Source organism: Magnolia sinica, chromosome 13 (assembly GCF_029962835.1).
Source record: "Magnolia sinica isolate HGM2019 chromosome 13, MsV1, whole genome shotgun sequence".
Lineage (NCBI taxonomy): Eukaryota > Viridiplantae > Streptophyta > Magnoliopsida > Magnoliales > Magnoliaceae > Magnolia > Magnolia sinica.
In genome coordinates, this window is record NC_080585.1 from 39,046,109 (window position 1) to 39,056,995 (window position 10,887).

The window sequence follows — 10,887 nt, forward strand, 5'->3', positions numbered from 1 at the left end:
GCAAACATGAAATTCAACGGGGCAAACTAGATAATCAGCGGGGCAAACTTAACAGATAATTTCATGGCTTGAGCCGATAAATCTAAACGTATCCAATGTTCAAATGGACCACACCAAATGAAATTTTGAATTGAACTTCTATTGTTGATCATTTCTTAGGGGCTATAGAAGTTTTGGATCAAGCTTATAATTATTTTTTCTATTAATCCATGTCTGTATGATCTTATGAATAGGTTTGATAACAAACAAACATCACTGTTGGGCCCACTATAGTTTCAACGGTGGAAATCATTATGCCCACTGTTTCCCGTGGTGTGATCCACTTGATCTTTTGATATGCTTTAATTTGGGGGTTAAACCGCTAAAATTAGATGGAAAAACGGATGGACGGCATGAATATACTACATACATTCAATGTGATTTTCATGTTTCCTCTGCTGATTTCCTAGTTTGCCCCGCTGATTTTCTAGTTTGCCTCGCTGATTTTCTAGTTTGCTCTGCTGATTTGTTTTTTTACATGGAGAACTTTTTCTTCCTTACATTTTTCTCTAATACATAATTAAGTAAATATGTATATATAAGTATATAAAAATATTTTTCTATCTATCAATTCATTTCTTTGTCTATTTATTTAACAAGCATATCTCCTAAACTAGAATGATTTACTTAACGTACCACATATGATTTTGGGGTAGGAGAAGCTAATTAAGCTAACCAACCTAATTATTTTCCAAGATTCCATCGGGTCAATGGTCGAAAATCTATTTCATTCAGTTCGTGGTCAATTTCAATCACTTCGCGGTCAAACTGGAAATTCAGCGGGGCAAACATGAAATTGAGCGAAGCAAACATGAAATTAAGTGGGGAAAACTAGAAATTTAGCAGGTAAAACATGAAATTGAGCAGGGCAAACATGAAATTAGGGCTGAAAGTCGGGCCGGTTGGTTCGGGTTGGTGCTCAACCCTAACCCAACCCAAGGTTCCTATACCTAAACCTTGACATAACCCAACCCAATCTTGGGTTGGGAATTCTCAACCCAAGCCCAACCCAAGAGGGCTCGACGGGTTGATTAGGTTGGTCGGGAGTATACATGTCTATTTGGGAGAGAGAAATCCGACATATCTTGTTAGCTTAAGTCCTTGGAAATGACATGAACAAATGAAACCCGACATCACTAGTGTACCTTCTACACATACAATCCACACTCAATTATAATTTATAAGTAACTAATATATTGATTGGGTTCGGGTTGGGTCAGGCAACCTGAGACCTCAACCCAAGCCCAACATAAGTTTTATCGGGTTGGTGTTTGTATAGCCCAAGCTTGAGATCGGACCTGATATATCCTGCTCGAGCCTAACCCAATGTCAGGTCAGTCACAAGTCGGTCGGGTTGAACCCGCCCAACTTTCAGTCGTACATGAAATTGAGCGGGGTAAACTACAAATTCAGAGGGGCAAACATGAAATTGAGCGGAGGAAACTAGAAAATCAGCGAGGCAAATTAAAAAATCAGCGGGACAAACTAAAAAATCAGCGTGGCAAACTAAAAAATCAGCAGGGTAAACTAGAAATCAGCAGGGCAAACTAGAAAATCAGCGGGGTAAACTAGAAAATCAGTGGGGCAAACTATGAAATCAGCGAGGCAAACTAGAAAATCAGCGGGGCAAACTAGAAAATTAACGGGGGAAACTAGAAAATCAGCGGGGCAAACTAGACAATCAGCGAGGCGAATTTAACAGATATTTTCATGGCTTGAGCAGATAAATCTAAACTTATCCAATGTTCAAATGGACCACACCAAATGAAATTTTGAATTGAACTTCTATTGTTGATCATTTCTTAGGGGCTACAAAAGTTTTGGATCAAGCTTATAATTGTTTTTTCTATTAATCCATGTCTGTATGATCATATGAATAGGTTTGATAACAAACAAACATCACTGTTGGGGCCATTATGGTTTCAAGGGTGGAAATCATTATGCCCATTGTTTCCCGTGGCGTGATCCACTTGATCTTTTGATATGCTTTAATTTGGGGCTAAACCGCTAAAATTAGATGAAAAAACAAATGGACGGCGTCGATATACTACATACATTCAATGTGATTTTCATGTTTTTTCTACTGATTTCCTAGTTTGCCCCCTCTGATTTTCTAGTTTGCCCCGCTGATTTTCTAGTTTGCCCTGCTGATTTCCTAGTTTGCCCCGCTGATTTTCTAGTTTGCCCTACTGATTTTTCTAGTTTGCCTCACTCAATTTCATGATTCTCTGCTTCAGTCTATCTTCTCTACTTCTTCTAGTAGATGCTGCCTATGTGTTGTTGTGGTGGGCCTTCCCTTAGAGGTGTTGTCGCTAGGGTTGGTTTAGGGTCTTGGATGTGAGATCATAGTAGCAGACTATGGTCTATGGTCAAAAGTTGGGAGGGCTAGATGGGAAGGTGTGACAGCTGGTTGGTTTGTATAAGTGGAATATTGTAGGTAGGGAGAGTGGTCGCTTTCGCTCGTGGGATTTTAAGAAGGTCGAAGAGTGGAGGAGTCGGATTTGCCTCCGTGTTGTTGGTGAGTGAGGTGGTATCTTCCTGGTAGTGTTTATGCCCATTGAGGGACAGCTTGGCGCATTTTTTCTCGTTTCTCTTTCTCTGAATAGCAAATATGATAGGTGAGGCCCGATGTTTTTTATGGAGCCCACCTGAAAATGTTCCTTGTACATCATCTGTTCATTTATCAAAAGTTTTAGGGGCATCGCCCTCCTTTTAGAAAAAAAAGCTGGGGAAACATGAAAATGAGCGGGGGAAACATAAAAATGAGCGAGGCAAATTAGAAAATCAGTGGGGGAAACATGAAAATGAGCGGGGCAAGCATGAAAAATGAGCGGGGCAGGCATGAAAATGAGCGGGGCAAATTAGAAAATCAGCGGGGCAAACCGAAATATGAGCGGGGCAAACTTGAAAATCAACGGGGCAAACTTAAAAATGAGTGAAAATTCACCCCAGAGAGAGAGAGAGAGAAGAAGGTTTCATCAGCTGAAAATCGAAGATAGCAAAGAAAAATCCCTTAATTTCGAGAGAAAATGAAAACAAATTAAAGCTCATGTAAAGAAAATATCTGAAAAATGCCAACAGAGAGAGAGAGAGAAGAGGGTTTGGGGCTTCGGGGCTTTGAGGCACAGCGAGAGGGAGAATAAGAGTTGAGGGTTTGGGGCGAGAGAACGGTTTGGGATTTGAGGTCGAGCACGGATTATGAGAGACCTTTGGAGGAAGTTGGGATATTAGGTGGGGCCCACTGTGATGTTTGTGAGGAATCCACATCGTCCATCCATGATTTGGACTGGTCTGTTTAGTCTCATTCCGGAAAGAGTAGTATAAAAAATTTCAATAGGATAATCTTAATGTTCTACTTAGTGGCATAAAACTATGTAATGGTCAAAGTTCAACTAAAGAAGTGTCTAAGGTTTGAGGGTAGCAACTTTAAAATCTATGTGAGTTTGAGGTGCTGTCATAGTTAGATCCATCAAACTTGCATAGTTGGGCATGGACCTTACGATTCCTTTTGGAAAAATCGGTAAATCCTCAAGTGGGCTCAGTTAAAAGAGTCCATATTTGCAGCTTGGATTGATGTTCTACAACGAAATTTCCAACTAGCATTCCAAAATATAGGGATCATGGTTTTGTGAACTTGTCGGCAGGTAGCTTGTTGTAATTGAGTTTGTGTATCATGGATTTGTTATATTGACGAGGGAAGAAAAAGCCAAAGAGAGCATGTCATGAAAAATGAGGTTTCTTTCCAACAGTTGCATATAGGTGTTTGTAAAATCTTAAAAGAGAGATAAGGGCCTCCTAGTATGACTCTTGGTATACAGATAATTTTGTCACTACACCAAAATTGTGAATTTAGAACGGTTCTATCTTTGATTTAGGAATGGTTTTAAGCTGTTCCAAATTTGGAACTTTTATAAACCATTCTAAATATAGAAAAATGGGCGATGTGGATTTCTCATCTCTTGTGTAGCCCACTTTGAGTTTTGGATCCACCTCATGTTTGGTCTCATGTCCTAAAATGATCTCTCAAAATGGATGGAATTGTTATAAACTATTCTAAATATAGAAAAAGGGATGCTGATTTTCTAGTTTGCCTTGCTGCTTTTCATGTTTCCCCTGCTGATTTTCTAGTTTGCCCCGCTGTTTTTCTAGTTTGCCCCACTCATATTTCAGTTTGTCTCGTTGCTTTTCATGTTTCCCCCGTTGATTTTCCAGTTTGCCCCGCTGCTTTTCATGTTTCCCCCGCGGATTTTCACATTTCCTCCGCTGATTTTCTAGTTTACCCCGCTCATATTTCAATTTGCCCCGCTGCTTTTCATATTTCCCCTGTTGATTTTCTAGTTTACCCCGCTCTTTTTCATGTTTGCCCCGCTCTTTTTCATGCTTACTTCGCTCATTTTCATGTTTGGCCCTCTCATTTTCATGTTTGCCCCGCTAATTTTCATGCTTGCCCTCTCATTTTCATGTTTGCCCCGTTGAATTTCAGGTTTGCCCTGCTCATTTTCATGTTTACATGAAAATCATATATGGTACGTTAAGCAAATCATTCTAGTTTGGATCCTTACTCTTGCTCGGGTGGTAGACTCTTAGGAGTTTCAACACCCGGTCAAGCGTTCGAGTATCCATAGGTGGTGAAATTCCACTAGTGTGAGTGTGTGTGCGTGTGTAAAAAAAACAAATCATTCTAATTTAGGAGATATGCTTGTTGAATACATGGACAAAGAAATGAATTAAAAGATAAAAAAATATTTTTATATACTTATATATATATACATATTTATATAATTATGTATTAGAGAAAAATGTAAGGGAGAAAAAGTTGTCATAGTAAAAAAAAAAATCTATCAGACTGCCGCGGCACTGCCGCCCAACCGGCGGTAGTCTATGTTATTTTTTTCTTTTTTTTTGTGTTGCTTTTATGGGTCCCATCATGAGGTCTGTGTTATATCGAAACCATCCATTTATTAGGCGAGCTCATATTAAGGTTTGAGACGAAAAAAAAGATAGATCTAACTATCAAGTGGACCGCACTGTAAAAGGCAGTGGGGAATTGAACGTCTACCATTGAAACCCTTTCAGGGGTTACAGAAGTTTTTGATCATTATGAAATTTGTTTTTCCTCTTCATCCAGGTCTTTGTGACAAGCATCATAGTGGGCTCCACCTGAGTTTCTAATGGTTGACGCTCATTCAACACTGTTTCCTGTAATGTGGTACACTTGAGACTTGGATTTTCTTTTTTTTTTTTACGGGGAGAACTTTTTCTCCCTTACATTTTTCTCTAATACATAATTATGTAAATATGTATATATAAGTATATAAAAATATTTTTCTATCTTTAAATTCATTTCTTTGTCTATTTATTTTACAAGCATATCTCCTAAACTAGAATGATATACTTAAAGTACCACATATGATTTTGGGGTAGGAGAAGTTAATTTAGCCAACCAACCTCGTTATTTTCCAAGATTTCATCGGTTCGGTGGTCGAAAATCCATTTCATTCAGTTCGTGGTCAATTTCAATCACTTCACAGTCAAATTGAAAATTCAGCGGGGCAAACATGAAATTGAGCGAGGCAAACATGAAGTTGAGCGAGGCAAACATAGGTCTGCGTTTAAAAGGACATGTATCAGCAATCCCATGGATCTTAAAACAATCTACTAACATCACCATTATTACCTTAAAATTGATCTCCTCCCTTAGTTGGATGGATTGGAAGGTAAAATCCCGGGATATGCCAGGCGTGCCAAATAGACCCAGTGAACTTGTCCCGAGATATAGCAATCCCATGGATCTTTTTCCAATCCACTAACACCACCATCATTACCTTAAAATCCATCTCATCCCTCCTAATCCCATGGGATTCTCCCGGCCAAATAGGCCCTTACTGGAACGGAGTGAAGAAAGGGGGTGAAAACGGCAACAGTGAAAGCAACGCAATGGAAAGAGATGAAAGAAACGGGACTGAAATCAGCGGGGCAAACATGGAATTGAGCAGGGCAAACTAGAAAATCAGCGGGAAAAACATAAAATTGAGCGGGGGAAACTAGAAAATCAGCGGGGCAAACTAGGAAATCAGGGAGGCAAACATGAAATCAGCTGATTTTCTAGTTTCCCCTGCTCAATTTCATGTTTGCCCCGCTAATTTTCTAGTTTCCCCCGCTCAATTTTATGTTTGCCTCACTGATTTCCTAGTTTGCCCCGCTGATTTTCTAGTTTGCCCCTCTCAATTTCATGTTTGCTCCACTGATTTTCTAGTTTCTCCCGCTCAATTTCATGTTTGCCCCGTTGATTATCTAGTTTGCCCCACTGATTTTCTAGTTTCCCCCACTCAATTTCATGTTTGCCCCGTTGATTTTCTAGTTTGCCCCGCTAGTTTTCTAGTTTCCCCCACTCATTTTCATGTTTCCCCTGCTGATTTTCTAGTTTCCCCCGCTCAATTCATGTTTCCCCCCGCTGTTTTTCTAGTTTGCCCCACTCATATTTCAGTTTACTCCACTGTTTTTTTAGTTTGCCCCGCTCATATTTCAGTTTGCCCCGCTAATTTTCTAGTTTCCCCCGCACATTTTCATGCTTGCCCCGCTGATTTTCATGCTTGCCCCACTCATTTACATGCTTCCCCCGCTAGTTTAGGATTCTTACTCTTACTCGGGTAGTAGACTCTTAGGAGTTTTAACACCCGGTCAAGTGTTCGAGTATCCATACGTGGTGAAATTCCACTAGTGTGAGTGCATGGGGGTGTGTGTGCATGTATAAAAAAAAAAAAAAAAAGAGAAAAAAACATTCTAATTTAAGAGATATGCTTCTTTAATAAATAGACAAAGAAATGAATTAAAAGATAGAAAAATATTTTTATATACTTATATATACATATTTTCATAATTATGTATTAGAGAAAAATGTAGGAGAGAAAAAGTTCTCTCTGTTAAAATAAAAAAATAAATAAAAATAAAAAACCTACTAGACAACGGCGGCACTAACGCCGAACCGGCGGCAGTGCCGCCGTTGTCTGTGCTTTTTTTTTTTTTTGCTAGGTTGCTTTCGTGAGTCCCATCATGATGTCTGTGTTATATCCAAACCATCCATCTATCTGATGAGCTCATATTAAGGCTTGAGAAAAAGAAAGAAAGATAGATCTAACTATCAAGTGGGCCACACTGTAAAAGGCAGTGGGGAATTGAACGTCTACCATTGAAACCCTTTCAGGGGTTAATGAAGTTTTGGATCATTATGAAATTTGTTTTTCCTCTTCATCCAGGTCTTTGTGACCCTATGAATGAACTTAGATGGGGAGGATTTCTCACAAACATCACAATGGGCCCCAACTTAGACGTTCTAATGGTTGACGCTTGTTCAACATTGTTTCCTGTAATGTGGTAGACTTAAGATTTGGATATACCTCATTTTTTGTCTCATACTATAAAATGATCCGGAAAAAAATATGGACGGCATGGATGAAAAGCATAAATCATGGTGGGACCCACAGACCACGATGATCCGCCATTGGCAGTTGGCAGGCAGAGTAGCCAATCCGTTTATGTGAAAAGGAGGGGTATTTTCGTCCTAGAATTTGTCGTCCGAGGAGGTCTAAGTGAGTATGTTAAGTTTGTATTGTTTCAAGAATATCCAATGGATAAAAGGTGGGGTCCACAGTCGTAGATTTCTCTTATATATTTGACTTATTGTGATTTGATCTATTGGAAGAACAGTTGTATGTGAACTTTCAATACAACCATTTCTCCACCACCGACATGCCACATGCTTAGAATATCTAAGCAGTGCAAAAGTTGGGCCCACCACCATCATGATCACCTAAGTATAGTGTGAAAACTCTAAACATCAATCCTAATATTGCCCATGAGCTGGCTTACAAGATGCTGTGGTTTTAAGTTGGCTTCAAAACTGATTTTTTTAAAGGCATTTGGCAAGATTCAATGGAATTTCTTGAAGGCCGTGGATAGATCTACTCATCAAGCAGATACAATGCCATAATTAATGGACAACTAATGGTATGACTTGGTGTACTAGCAACTGGCGTGGCATACGGCCTAGTTTTAATACCAAGTTGCTGTCGGACATAGATTAGGTTGTGAGGTCCTCACCACCCTCATCAGTGGTGTAGTGACATGGTAAGATTTGATTCGTGGGCCGTTTGGTGTCAGAGATGGGCTTAGTACATAGTTGGCTGAATTTTTTTTTAAAATGCTCAACTTATCTTTGTCAGCGTACGGCTTCACCAATCAAATCTCACGACATTACCATGCTACCAAATCAGAGTCCATTATTGTCACGATGGGGCGCACACCTTTTGCATGAATGAGATGTTCTACACATGTGACTCATATATGTGGTCACCTCTCTCATGGGGGGGCCACACCTTTTGCATGAATGAAATTTTCTGCACATGTGACTCATGTATGTGATCATCTCTTTCATTATTTTATGTCATTGTATTAACTATGCTTTCTAGATGGCTTTGCAGTTTGAAAAGTATCTAACCTACTAGATTAAGAAATTGAAATTCTATTGAACAACGGTCTTTGATTCACTATCAAATTGCATGGCGACAGCTATTCCAATCAAGTGGAGGATACCAAATTGTAACAACCTTCCTTAGCATTCACATGGAGGGACTGCCATTCAACTTGTGGGCCAAGGGTCTTTTGGGGCAAGGAATAGCTCTGGGATCTGTGGGCCCACTAGGTGACCATAGAGTATAGAGGTTCCATGTAACGCTGCACGCTCAAAAGCCGAAATAATTGAATTTTTCATGTGCGATGGTTGGACTGGAAGAATTACAAACCTGTAAGATCATCCGGTCCCTCTCGGCCATGATTTTCACTTCAAAAATTTTAAAAGATGGAAAAGAAAGTCAATGGAAATGAGTTTCTAACTGATTCGAATAGAAATTCGCTTAAGTTGGCTCTATTGAGTTTTGAGTTGACTCAATGAGTTTTAAAACCAAATAATGACTCCCTCCCTCACCCCACCTCATCTCATATCCCATCATCTAACAAATTATTAAGGGAAGTTATTTGATACTCTGGTAGGGTACTTGATAAACAGGTACTTAAAAATTACACATGTGGCATGTGTGAACTTAATAAATTGGGGAACCTACTGCCTCTGAGTCACAGTCGGTTGAGCAATCATAAGCTGTGATTCATGGACACTTGTTTGGTGAAATAGGACCATTGGATATCTTTCATTCTAACCATCCAATACATGTCCACCGACTTGACAGTTGTCAAATAAGTGTAATTTTTCATGACCGATATTCTAAAGTGGACCTATAATTTGAACGGTTTAATTTCAATTAATAGTAAGCCACGTGTCCAAAGTCTAACTGCCTATCAAAGCCTATTAGAGAATGAAAGATTTTTTATTTTCTTTCAAACCGAAAAAGATTGCAAATCTTTCCAAATGATTCTCCTATGGATAACACTGGATATAGAGAAAATAAGACAGAAAGGGTATAGTCCAACCAGTTGGACCATAATCTACAGTCCATCAGGCAGTATCTTCTAACGTGGAATGCGAATGCAAAATCCAACCCTTCCAATAGTTTAGCCCAACCATGAGGTTCATCTTTGCAAATATCAACCCCATCCACTCAACGGGTTGGCCACATCATTAAAAAATGATAAATAACGAAACACGAATGTGGCCCACCTGATGAGTGGATGTGGCTGAAGTTTGCACGAATGATACGGACAACCTAATTGGGTGGGTTGGATGTGGCATGTACGTGAAAGGTTGGAGGTTCTTTGATGGGGGGACCGTAAATTATGGTCCGATGAAAGACTTGGAGACGTTAGCTAAGATATATATTTTTCAGAGATCGAAGAAATGGGTAACTTCGACTTTAGGAGAGGAAATACTATACGGTTTCTTCATTTATTATTATTATTATTATTATTTTGTTAGGCGTCTCTTTCTGTCCTTTTCTTGTTTTTTGGGTTTTAGACAATGGTCTTGATTGGCATCGATTGATTTGGACTAGGAACATTTAAAACTTACTAGTTACGGGGAAATGATCTCATGCATTAAAGATGTGTAGGGCCCACCCATGATGTTTATGTGGAACTCAGCTGTGCACCTGGCAAGCCTCATCATGTTCACCGTACATGCCAAGACTGTAATCCTATTGAAAACTCAAGTGGGCCACACTATGGGAAGATATGTATAAGTTTTGGAATAGCTTTGAGCTTCGGTGAATTGCTTCATCTTAGTGGGGGCACACCTGATGAGTGGCTTGGATGACATATACACAACAAGGTGGACCTAATTCTCTAGAAGTTTCTAAGGGATGTCCACCAACATCCTTGTCTTTCCCTTTGGTGTGGTTTACCTTGGTTGTTGAGCAGGCATGATATTGGGGATTTTGGATCTGACTCATTCTTTGGATCCTGCCTCAAAATGATCTCTCCAAATGGATGGACGGTGTGGATACAAATCATACATGGGCTCCACAAAACTTGGTGATGTGACTTCATTAGAGTCTTGCCACTCAATAGCTAATCCTCGTCCATTTACCATGGGAGACAGGTTCACTTTAGTCATGGAGCAGGCAGGATTATGGAGATTTATGTATCAGGTGAGGATTAGGTGAGTACGGGATAATAGCTCAGTGGGTGAGTCCCTGGTTGTGGAGCCCACCTCTATGTATGTGTTGTATATCAATACTATCTATATATTTTGTCAGCTCATTTTAAGGCGTGGTGCAAAGAAGCAAAGCGGGTGTATCTCAGGCGAACCACATTGAAGTAAAAACAATGGTCATTGAACACCCACCATTAAAGACTTCCTAGGTTCCACTGTGATGTTTATTTTCCATCCAACCTATTGAT